Raw genomic sequence first — 13153 nt, 5'->3', positions numbered from 1 at the left:
GTGTAGTCCTCCTTGATGTAGAGTGCCACTCCTCCCCCTCTCTTTCCTATCCTGTCCCTCCTGTACAGCCTATAGCCCTCAACATTCACCGCCCAATCATGCTTGGAGTCCCACCAAGTCTCCGTAATCCCCACAATGTCCAGGCTGGTGTCAGCCAGCAGGAGGGCGAGTTCCTCCTGCTTGTTTCCCATGCTACGGGCATTAGTATAGAGGCATTTCAGGCCTCCTGGAGAAGTGGATACTGACCCCCTAGTCCCAGCGTTCCCCTTGTCCCCATCTCTTACCTGTTTGTCCGCTGAGCTTGCCGGTCCAGGCTGGGCTATAGTTGCGGGTGCCGGTCCGGTGTATCCTCCGCCCTCATCTTCCCCTTCCCCCGATGAGCCTAGTTTAAAGCCCGCCGGAGGAGGTCTGCCAGCCTATAAGAGAACACACGCTTAGCTTTAGACCGCAAGCAAAAAACATTTTCTTAGTAATACATAGTAATTCTCAGTAAACATAGTAATCTCCCTGTTCTTCACCATTTGAATATTTCTGCCCTAATTAATGTCAGTTAATATAAAATATTATTCTGTATTCCACACAGTGGTTGTAAATTATTTACTTGTAAAACATGTTGACTTTTCATGAGCTGTTTGTACAGTAAACACTGCACCATCTAAACTGTAGGAGGAGATAAAAATCAATCATTTATAATAATGCCCAATAGGAGGTTTACCACATACATTATATCAATTTTTATGTCTGACACAAATAGCTGCAGCTATTACTTTGGATTTTATTTTCTGAAGGGAATTAGGAATTCACTGTTAACTTCTGCTTCTCTTCTCTTCTGCCTTAGAATTAACAGCAATTTAAAGCTGTTTGGGGGCTGTTTTAGCTACTAATTACACAGCGACACATTAATAAAATATCATTTTATAACAATATTCATTAAGCACAATATTTGTGAGACGTAAACATTTAATATGAATGTAATTTAATGAGCCCAGAATGATAACAAACAATGATACAACATCCAGCTAAAGAAATAGTGAAGAATCATACTTAAGTCTATCATACATTTCACAGATCCCATAGATGTTATGATAACTATTGCATGAGTTAAAAAAATATCAGATACAGTTTACATTCAATATGCTATAATAATTCATTTCGTATGGACGCTTCTATATTATTATCTTCATAAACAAGTTGGCAATGACTCATTCACAAAAAGCACATATTTATAACTCCCATTAACATTAGTAAAAGCAGAACTAGGCCACAGCTAGTGGGACTGGCCACAGCTGGGGAATTCCAAAAATGCAGCCCTTAAAAGATAATTTCAATGTTCAAGAAAGTTTTGAAAGGACAGGAGAGTAAAAAAACAAGAATAAAATATGTCTGCAAGTCTTGTTTTTGCACTTTCCATTAAAACACTAACAATATTAGGTTTGACCTGATTAACACTGTCAGTCTTCAATACAGAGGTACTGCTCTTTCTTCTCTAGTTCTGCTGTTTTTTATTGGAATAATTTGCCCAAACTTATCTCAGTCAACTCTGTATGTGTCAGATGTTTTATAGATGTAGTCCCTAAGACTTTACATAAAGAAAGACTATCATATTTGTTTATCCCATCACAGAGATTTAGCTCTGATCTTCTAATCAACATGGAATTTCAATAAAAATGGAATTGTGCATATAATGAAGTTATGAGTTTATCCTAGCAACCCGCGGCAATCAAAATCCTAACTCACGGATTCATATGCTTCATTTTGACAATCCTTCATGATGTTTATTTTGCTTTGGGGGGTTTAATCATCATTAAAACAAAGTAAAATGAAATTCTTGTGAAAATGCTGGAATGTTTTCATTTTGCACAACTCAGCAAATCACTGTGGGCCCAGTGCAAGGGGTAATCAAAACTATGAGAGTCTTTCCATTGACTTCAATAGACATAGGCTCCCTTCATCACACCAAGCACTGGTGAACTTGAACGGCATGCCTCTTCTTGTAGCGTGCCTTTCATAATGAAACAAAAAATGATAATTGAATTTATAGCATTTGGGGCCTAACATATTTGTATCAAAGCACAAAATAGCAAACCCTGGTTATTGGCTACAGAGAGCAAGCTGGGAAACAATGAGTGGTTTGAAAGGAAAAAGAAAAGTGAACTTCCATTCAGAATCAGAAAAAATGTTTATCCGGCTATCTCAACCTCATCATCACTATAATTATTATTGCTATTGTTTTAGCTCCATTTTACTTTGTCCCCAGCATAAAAGAAACATGTTTGTATCTTTTACATTAATAACTAAACTGTTTTATCTCATCTTTTCTAGTATTTCTTCCTCACAAGTTATTTTTATTATAGCAACCCCCAAGTATGGGGCGCTTCCATGATAAGCAATATTCCACCATTTTAAGAGAGGCATTTCCTGCCTTGAAAAGCAATCACCCAGGAACTCCAAAACACACAGAAATCAATGTGAATCCATTGTTTAATTCAGTGGGTTTCAGATCAGAACTTTGCTACCAATCACATTGCGATCAGCTCTAGTATAAACAAAGGGACAAGAAACAAATAAACTTAGACCAAAACTTGAGTTTAACATAATAATAATAAAAAAATCAATGACGGCATGTTTTAAAAAATTACAAATAAATATTAGGGTGGACAAACACAGCCCTTTCCTACCCACAAACAGGCAGATTACTTTTCTTGTCAGAAGTAATTATACTGTCACGAAACCTGACAATGCTTCTCTCTCTTAACTGGCTTTGAGGAGAAAGAGAATAACCCATTCAGCAATCAGTTTTTCTGGAACTGTTCAACAAATGGTAATACCTAGCACAAAGAGATTTGTCAGGTCTTTGAAATGTTGGGTTTTAATTAAAGATGACCACCAGAGAAATACGTTAAACAATTACTTAATTTTGAAGTATGCTGAGGAATGCATTTAGAACTTATTAGAACTTTTATCCCATGTCATGTCTAGTCTGAATATTTTAACTGTATTTGTCCCCTTGGAGAATTGTAATACTTAAAGATGATCATAACAATGTTATAGGTAACAGTGTTAGTTCAAGCAATTACAAGGGTAAGTGGCCACTCTATAAAATCACAGGAAAATGGATAGGATTTTAGGTGGTTATTTCTTTTTTACTATTTTTTTAATGATATTAGCACCCAAGAAGCACATTCTAAGGCCAAGACCCCATTGGGCTCGGCATTGTACAAAATACACTGTAAAGGGCTTTTAGGCATCTGAAGATGCAGATCAGCACTGAGCAGGATTTTCAAAAGTGCATAAGTGCATAACACCTATTGAAATCAATAAGAGTTAGATGCTAATAAGAGTTACTTGCCAACTCACTTCTGTAAAGCCGACTAGGCACCTGCCTGTGTCTTTCAATGCCTAAGACCTTTGAGAATCTGGTACTTAAAGCTAACAGTCCCCCTCAAGCGCCTAAATCTGGTGTGGAATATACTGTGTAGAGAGCAGTGGGTCACGAGTTGATGCTAAACAAGTTTGCTGAGGTGCCAGAACCAGTCTAGGTGCCGTAGTGTGGCACTGTCTGCAGGCACCTTCACCCAGCTTAAAAGAATCAGTCCTGCACAAAATCCCATGTATGTAAGCAACCTTGCTGCAGGGCAACATGCTCTCCCATCATCTCAAATGGCAGCTTTTTCAGATCCAAAGTAACTATAAGAAAAAACTTACAGCCAAATCATCCAGCCCTTAAACCAGCACAAAGCCCAGCACAAAGATCAAATGAGGACCTCAGGAGTTGTCCTGGTAGCAGTGGGGAGGATTAGGGAGGCACTTGGCCCTGGAGCTACATGTCTAACTTTTAATTATAAGAGTGGCAGTGGACACTAATAGTAGTTGCCACATTTTTTAAAGGAAATGTAGTAGACTCTGAGGTCCTTCCTGACCAAAGTGATCTTCTAGTAAAGGAAAAAAAGAGAGAGCATTACTAGGCTAGACTCTTCATTGCTTCCACTTTAGGCTTGATTCAGTAATGCAACATCTTTAATCCACATCTGCAGCTTCCCTGTTTCCTGCCTGGCACCCAGCAGAAGTTTAAATAGCTCTTCAGATACTCTAAAGTATGCCTTACTGCTGGAGCTCTGTAGGGGCAACTTCACTTTTGGATATAGTCAGAGGATCATGTGCATTGGTCATACTCTGCCTCCTTAATACATCCATGAATGCCCCTTATTCAAGCCACAAAGGAGTTTGGAGCAAAAACGTCACACTAGATAATCCTCCTGTGTAGAAGAGGATCACTGGGTGATCCATTTTAGTCTTATAGAGGAGCACAAAAAAAAAAAAAAAATGCAACAGAGCACAGATTTCATGAGTGTGCCTCTGCCCTCTCAGCATCCCCTCTGGGACACTCCACTTGAATTCTGAACAGTTAATGCATGCACAACCTCATATCTGCCCTACAGATTGCAAGTTTGGTGTAAATCAATTAATTACACCTTAGTGATACACTGAGGGTCCCAGTTTTGCAGGTGGAAACAAGACCAGTAGGCAGAATTTGGACCATTTCACCCAGCTACATTGGCAATAGAATAAGCAGCCACATAAATTGTCACAAATAAATGTGTGAGACTTTGCAGTTGTAGAATCCCTTAGTTATTAATCAATCAGAAAAAAACTGATGCATCTCATAACACTTGCTATAAAACTTGAATGTGACATTAGAAATATGGGACCCATGACTCAAGGTGAATCACCAGAACATTTAGTACTTTGATCAATACATTTGTGAAACAGAAGAGCAAAAAAATAGGTGATGTCTTGATATCACCATGAATGAAACACCAGAGCTCAAATATAAGCTTTGCATTTACTGGAGCCTTTTAGAATAACCTCAGATTCATGTGATAAGTTAACCTATTTTCTTTGTCACAATTGGTATAAATTTAAAACAGCTGTATATCTCCACTGAGGCTTAAAGCACCATTTGATCTAATTTTGTTTGACATTTACCCCTCATCCAGAAATGGTTCTAGAGGACTTCAGTGACTGACATGTAATTAACATCAAACCAAGAATTTGTCTGATGAATGAGTCGGGGTCCTCAAAAATTAATGAGCAATGTCCCTGTGAATATACAATTTATTCAGGATGACAATGAATGGCTGTTTTCACACTTATTTTGTGCATTCTTACATTACACTAAATTACATGGTAAATGCTTTAGAAATCTATTTCAACTACAGTGTGTCCAGTTTACATGTACTTACAAACAATGTTACAGGTATTTAAGCTTCCTATTATGACCAAGTTAATTTAATCACCAGAAAAAGCATTAGCCTATCATGTGTCAAAAGATTTTGATCTATTGTAGGTAACAAGAGGAAGCTGCATGTTGAAGGATATTTTGACTGCTAACCATAAGGAAAATAAAAAGGAAAAAGTGATTTCCATTTGCAGTAAAAGGGAAATATATAAGATACTGGAAACTAGTCCACATAATTGCAGCTGGAGAAGAATCCATCTCAGCAAAATCTTCTCAGATATTATCAGTAGAAGATATACAAGGAAGACAGATGATCTTAAAGCTAAAGGGTGCTGAATGGAGCTAATGGAATCCAGGCTCCATTCCTGGCTTTGTTGCAGACTTCCTGTGGGAGGCTGGGTAAATCATTTAGTCTTTCTTTGCCTAAACTATCCATCCACAAAATGGAGATGGTAATCCCTCCTCTGCCCAATTTTCATTTCTCCTATCTATTTAGGTCTTAAGCTCCTCAGGGAAGGGGTAATCTCTTACACTGTGCAGGGTAAGCGTCTAGAGCAATGGGGCCTTGATCTTTGTTCAAGCCTGACCATGTATAAACAAATTGTCTTGGTATTTGGGGAAGGGACATGTGTTGTCCATGGCCTGGTACAAAGCGACTACAACTATATCATTATATTTTTTAAGAGTTTACCTCAATGTCTCTGCTTTTTAAAAAAAATAATAATAATTCTAAATTTTTTTGCCATATAGCTTATTTAAAAAAACCTTAATGTAGGGTATTACTGGGTTTATATGTAGTATCTAAGCATCATTAAAGTGATCTCTCAGGCACCAATGTTCAAACTTGCCATAGCAAGTATGCACTGAAGAATGAATCTGGCAGTCAATAGTCAAGCCTGAATTTTGCAATGAGTTCAGCCAACCCCAGTGTAGTCAGGGGGCTGTGCATATTTTGTTTTGAGCACAAAAACATATTTTAGGACTGGGATCCGAGTTTGCTAGTTTGCTGAGTTGCTTTTGGCTGTCTTTTTTCTGTTACTTAGCCAACTTTATCTCTTATTCCAATATCACACAGTTTTCCCAAAGGATTCTTGCAAGGCACTTGTGTCAGAAGCTTTTAGGCAGTCCAAATGAACCATATCTTCCAGTTCCCGCCCCCCACCCCCGCCCTACTACAATTGTGAGGACATGGTGAAGAATTCTACTAGACTGGAGAGTCATGGTTATTTTTCACTTTGCTTAAATTGTCCCTGTCTTCTAATGGCTTCACCAGATAACTGAATAGGAGATGGTCCTGCAGACAAAATAAGGTTAACTAACCTTTAAGCCTAAAGGTATGTAAGAGCTTGAAGCCCCATATGTTGACATCTTCCCTAATTATTTATTCACTGCAAGAACTTGATCTTTAGTTCAAATTTTGTGTGGCAGAGCACCAGCAGGGTACTCGCCACTTAAGAGTAATTGCAGGCTGTAAGGGAACCTGCCTTGTGAGCAGCAGGGAATGCGTCCCCAGGAACCATTTTCAGGGGAAAGGTGGGTAGAAGAGTACCTTTTCTGTCTGCCACTTTAAGGAGGAGAGCAGGCAGCATACAGGTGCAGGCCAGCCCTGATGAGGTGGCCATTTTACGATCCTGGCTCCGAGGCCTGGGGCAGCGGTTTGCTGGCAGCAGGCAAGGGAGCAACAATGCCCAGCTGCGCTGCTGCTCAGGGAACATCTTGGAGGTAAAGGCAGGAACTATTGGGGATGGCAGGAGTCTCCTGATCCTGGGTATGACTGCACCAGGATGGCCTGGTGGGGCTTCCCACAGTGGAGTAGCTCCCCAGAAATACCAGGACAGTTGCCTCCCCAGTGAAACGCAGGGAGGGGCACCTTATAACCCTAGCCCCCACAATGTGGTGAGTAACCCAGAGTAGGGATAGGCAGAGGGTCCAGGCATTGTTATCAGAGGCCTGGGACCAAAGAGCCATAAGGCCTGTGTTTGGAGGGGCCCAAGAAGGCAGACCTATTTGACATGGAGTGGTCTGGCTGCTCAGAGACCTGAACAGACAGACACTTGACTAGTCAATGCTGTGGCCAGGACCAAAAGGGTCAAAAGAGCCAGGGTACCCACTGCGAGGGACAGCAAGAGGCAGGGAGCCTGGGGTTCCGACTGGCCCAGAAGCAGGGTCAGGGCCTGTGTGGCCAAAGGTCCCAGGGAGGAGGCCACTGCTGAGAGGGAGAAAGGGTCAGGGAGCTTGACAGCCCAGTATGAGGGCAGAGTAGACCACCTGATTAGGAGGGATCCAGCTGGAGTCCACACTCAAACGTTATGGGGCCCAGTGTGGGGCCAGAGCCGTTAAGAACTTAGGATGCCATCCGCAAGGCATGGGACATGATAAGGGAAGGTCAGAGTCTTGTGAATACCACCCTTTGACATCAGTGTGCATAAAGGGCAGCTTCCCATCTAATTAACATCCTAATTATTTAACTAGGCAGGGCAGGCGAGTAAGGTAGATGGCTTGCCCAGAGGCAGGCAGGCAGGCTGACACTGTGACCAGGCTTGGGACTTTGCCCCCCGTCACACTTCGACATGCAACTGTTACTAAAAAAAAGTGATGGCAGTGCTGGTGGGAAGGGAATGGGAATTCTCACTCATGTCATCCAATAAAATTCAGTTAAAATCCAAGTTCCTAAAGTGATACTTCAATCAAACTGAAAGAATGGAATCAAAACCAACCACTGTGGCAATGAAGGGAGCTGAAAATCACTTTATGATTTACTAAGCATCACTGAGCAAGCTACAACCCTCAGTTATTGAATTCTAGCAGATGGGGGGGTTTTTTCTGTTACATTAAAAAAGCCATGGCTTCACTGCTCATGACCCCAAAATGACAATTTGATTTTATTCTTTTCTTGCATATTTACAAGGTAAAAATGAGATGAAGGTGAAAATGTAAAGATAATATCTAAACTGCCCATGGAATAATACAACACAAAATCAGGCAAGGCAAAATTCTTAAGGTCTATTCTATTTAATGGCTTGCATCCTATAGCCTAGTATCAGATTTTGTCTGTATATGAACGCATTTAGCAAGTTACTTAAATATATACCTAACTTTAGGAGTGGTCCCAATAAGGTTAAATGAACTATTCAAGTGCCTTCTATTGCCAACCTACCCATGAATGATATATGAAGCTTGACACAAATGGGGCCACTTCTTACAGAATTATATATTGATGAATCTAAACTGTTACCTAAACACAAGTTCTGGCCTGCCATGTGCTGGAATATTCATGTTGGTTTCCTGCTCGAAGATAACATATTAATTCTGGTAAGCTGATGTTAACATTGTAACAGGAGGGGAGCCCTAGGGTTGCTGTGCTCTCCCGTAGTTGCCCTCTGTACCATGCCAAGCTGCCTACAAGCACCCTCGAATCTCACCCGCCATGTCTTGGCCTTATATATATATTAAAGGGAGGCTGCCTTTCATCCTCTTGGCCACGGTTCTCCTGCTATTACTTGTCCTGTCTCTATAATGGGTGTTCTGTGCAACCCGGCCTTATGGGCTATGAGTGGCTCCAACCACCCCTGTACCACACCCCAAGCCTCGCTGATGTACCAGACGCTCTTCGGTGTCACTCAACACTTCTCTCTCACTTGGTCTCTCTGCAGCCCCTGTCTCTCTTGCTGCGCCTCACTGGGCACTCGGGCTCTCCGCAGCCCTGTCTCTCTCACTGCACCTCACTGGATGCTCGGGCTCCTCGCAGCCCCTGTCTCTCGCTGCACCTCACTGGGCGCTCGGGTTCTTTGCGACCTTATCTGGCTCGGCCTTCCCTTGGAGTCGGCACTCTCCCAATACTACACCCTTCCTGATGCTCGAGTTCAGCACACTCACAGTACTGCGCCCTTCTGACACTCGGAGTTGGCACTCTCCCTAAACTGCGTCTTTTCTGGCGTTCGGTTTTGGCACCCTCCCAATGTTGCCCTTTTGGCTTTCATTGGTTACTGCCCCCTCCTCTGGGGCTTCCCACTCTCTGCCCCCTCTCCAGGGCTCCTCAATCACGGCCCACTCTCCAGGGCTTCTCGCTGCCGACTCTCCGGGGCTGGGGTTTCCCGCTCTACTGTGGGTCCCCTATGAGGCCTCCTCCAACCCCTAATAGCCTCACCCAAACCTCTGGTGTTTTATACAACAAGAAACAAAACACAAGCCCCTGGGCTGTAACAAATTCAAGCTGCTCGGCTATAACATTATTCCCGCCACATCAGGGATGCTCTATCCTTCCCCCAGTCTCAGGGCTGTACCTGCAGTCTGGCCTCTCCCCTCTGCTTGCTCTGGGAGAGCTCCTTCCCCCATGCCTGCTGGCAGGGAACTGCCCTCCTGGCCTCAGCCCTGGGGTTTATATGTGGGCCAGGCCCCACCCCTTCCGGTCAGCTGGCCTCTGGCAGGTGTGGGCCACTAGCTCCCTCCGATTGCCCTGGTAACCAGCAGCTGGGGCTCCCCACTCACTGGGCTCTCTCCCTAGCAGTTTCTACTCTAAGGAGCCAGGCAGCTGCGTGCTCTGCGACACACCTCCCCTCTTTATAGGAGCAGAGCACCAAAGTGCTCTGCGACAAACACCTTCCTTGCAAGCAATCGACAGAGGGTCTATATATCAGAAAAATGATTTTTTTGTATTTATGTAACACCACTTGGCTCAGGAGACTAATTTTATTTCACCCGCCATTTAAAACAACATAACTCCCTAATAATGCTAATGTCAATGTCTGAAATGCTAGTACTTGGTCCCCAATTCTATTTCCTTGGAAATAATTCAGTCAATATGTTGTTTTCTTACAAATGGCAATTTTCCAGAACAGGCAGGAAAATTAACCCACAGCAAAATGCCATTTTGTCATTGTTTACATATTGAAAAATATCCACTTATTTTGTTTGCTCTTTGTGTTCCAGCTAATCTTGTTAATGCAGTTTTTACAACTAGCAGCAGATGAAAGTAAGGATCCGGCCTCACAAAATTTTTCTCTTGCAAGTGCCCTTGAATTATTTTCACCGCTGACAAGTAATGGAATTTTTGAGAAAGATGGAATAATAAAGGCTGTTTCTAAAACTGAGCCTTCTTCCCAATAAGTTCACCAAAGAACTGAGCAATAGCACTTGGAAGATATTCCTGCTGTGTCACTCCTTGTCTTTAAGGAAAGACAACTTCACTTCTTTTCTCTGGCCAAAGCAGCCACACTGTCTCTTTCCCCATCCATTTATCTGAGAGAGGAAGAGCTGATATGACCTTACCTTTGACATTTTGCTGTTGGTTCCTCTATAATATGAATAGTCCACCAAAGATTTCCCAAGACCTCTTTAAAGGATTGATCTAAAGGCCTTTCGCAATTAAGCTCCACAGCTCTAACATACCTTTTGAACAGCACCTCACAAAGTGCAGAAGAGATGCAAAAAAACCCCTCAAAAACCTAAAGGAACTAGCATTCAGGGAATAATGATTTATTTTTGGGTGTTCCATGGAGAGACAACAGTAGTGAATTATTTCCTCTCCTCCAATGAGCAGCTTGGGAGATTGCTTATATAGAAGAACTACTGGGAAGTATTTTAAATTATTCAAACACATTGCCATTGCCAAAGAAGTCTCTCTCCAGCATATTCTGTTCTCATCAACAAAGAATTCTACATCCTGGTTCTCAGAAAAAGAAAATGATGCCAAAACAATGTAAAGAAGCACCAGCCAGCAGCTGTCAAGACTACAAACAACTGTTCTCCCTACACATCCCAGGTATAACACCATCATCAGAAAATAAAGGGAAATGAGAGGCCAGGTTCCTTGCTCCAATAAATAGTGAAGTGCACTGGCCTCCATGGAACTGTTACCAGTTGGACCAGGTTGGGAAAATAACAGTGGCCTCAATGCCACCAACTAAAGGTAAGCCAGCACGCCCTTTTTGCACAGTGTGGGCCTGTCTCTCATCTGAATTATGCAAGAATCATTCCATGGACCGCTGTGGATTTACTATAAATTTAAAGATGTCAAATGAAGATCATGCTTTCACCAACCTAGGAAGTGGGCTTCATTATTAAAGCTTCCAAGCTCATTAAGCCAACCCTTTGCCATCACATGCAAATACAAACAACAAATGCAATCAGTTCCTGTCCCAAGTATATATTCAAAAGAGAGAGAGATACACAAACTGTCCCAATCGCATGCTTTCTCAGGGCTCCAGTACTATCACTGAATTCCATTGCCACTGTGTGGTCCTACTGAGCAGCCAGCCTGGCACGGAAGAACATGTCCTGTATGGAAGAAAGTAGATGATAATGTTTTCAATGCCACTGTCTCTAAATTGATGGGTAGTATTTAGCACACAAAATAGTGGTTAGATTATCTTACCTAGAATGCTTAACAGGAAGTTACATGTGCTAACAGAAATTTTGAAACAAGGATGTTGTTATCAAGAACACGTTGAAGAAGAAGAAATTGCTTTCCCAGAGTAGGTAAGAAGCAGTGTACAGTAGGTAAGAAGCAAAGAGCTGAAAGGTATTGTAACTGATACCACTCCTATAATAAATCTGTCAAGACATATATTCTAAAAGGACAGAGTTTCTCTGCAAGCATTTATTTGACTAATCTCAACTACAGTTGTATGACTAAATGAGACATCTTTAATTTGCATCAGCCAATGTAAAGCTTATTATTTCAGCAGAATAGAGACTTCATCGGTGCTGTGAAATGGATGACCGGTAGGTTTCAAGGTCTTAGAGTTTAGCCAGATTGGTTCAACTGACACTTTTGGAAATGTAAAGCTTCCAGGGAATGAGTTAGGTAGTGTCAGACCAGCTTCCACAAGACAGGTTTCTATATCACAGACTTCTCTATCAGAGTAATTCTGTACCACTCCTTATGACCCTTTCATCAAACAAGAAAAGATTGACTGGATCATGGAAACCAAAAAACACTGAAACACCAGATGCAATGCCTGTGATGTACATCCTATGAATAAATAGTGGTAGACTTCAGACTCTAATTCTATCAGTCCATGCTAGACTCAATCCACTTCAGGATGTCTAAGCATAATGGCTAAAAATCCCATGCCTGGCTAATACTTGACACACACCCCTGGAAAATGATTGCTCTTAGTAGCATCAAGAACAACTCTGGTTATATTCAGCAGACCTAAGTTTAAACAACAGATGCAACAGCTTCCACATGATCTGCTTTGCTTTCCCTTCATCTGTTCCTCCCTCACCCACATGTTCAAATTCATCAGTAATGCTGAAACAGCTGCAGAATAAAGCAGAAGGAAACTTTGCTAGGTTTTCTGGTTTGGTCCAAGTCAAGTTGGCACAATTCAGAATGCCATCCTGGGTACTGCGTGCTCAGCTGTTCTGGTTTGTGTCCAAGCTGTGCCAGAATCCAGCCACTCTGTAACAGCTGAACAATTAAAAAAACCCCAGAAAACAGAAAGACAAACAGGGGAGAACCCAACTCCCCTGTAAGGGCAAATGTAGGGTTAGAAAGTCACAAAGGTCTGAAACCTGCAGAGCCCTCTGCAGCTACCTAATTTCTGAGAGAAAGGCTGGGAAAAGAATGAGATTGACCTTAACTGCAAAATCTAAGCAATGCTTCCTTCACCCATGGTGCCAAGAGAATGCATTTAGAATTAAAATAGGTTCTGGGAGCTCTTCAACTGCCCTTGAATAAGTGGTTCTTTGGGGACCTCAGGACACAGCTGGGGCCTGCAATTACCTATGTCCTTGTCAGCATTATGCCCAGGTAGCACACTAGAGTAGGAGTCAAGACACATGGGTTCCCAGGTATTTATTCCAATGAAAAACATTTACATATATATTTAGGTCCATTGTTACTGAAAAAAATTACTTCAATACACATTTTGCACCCCATTGAAATGATGTGGTATGTGTTTGCTATCT

General features: G+C 41.9%; 1 long non-coding RNA gene across 1 annotated transcript in view; it reads right to left on the bottom strand.

Annotated features, from left to right (window-relative positions):
* LOC109295582 overlaps positions 1-11892 on the bottom strand; it is a 34003-nt gene extending 22111 nt beyond the window's left edge. The window contains exons 1-2 of the long non-coding RNA XR_002096769.1: positions 11881-11892; positions 8820-8826 (exon numbers count right to left, since the gene is read on the bottom strand). This is a non-coding gene — a long non-coding RNA (uncharacterized LOC109295582). The remainder of the gene's footprint in view (positions 1-8819; positions 8827-11880) is intronic.
* Positions 11893-13153: the final 1261 nt, after the last annotated feature.

Source organism: Gavialis gangeticus, unplaced genomic scaffold, assembly GCF_001723915.1.
Source record: "Gavialis gangeticus isolate Ggan-Ray unplaced genomic scaffold, GavGan_comp1, whole genome shotgun sequence".
Classification (NCBI taxonomy): Eukaryota; Metazoa; Chordata; order Crocodylia; family Gavialidae; genus Gavialis; species Gavialis gangeticus.
The sequence above is the reverse complement of the archived record's forward strand: the minus strand, read 5'-3'. Positions and strand labels throughout refer to the sequence as shown.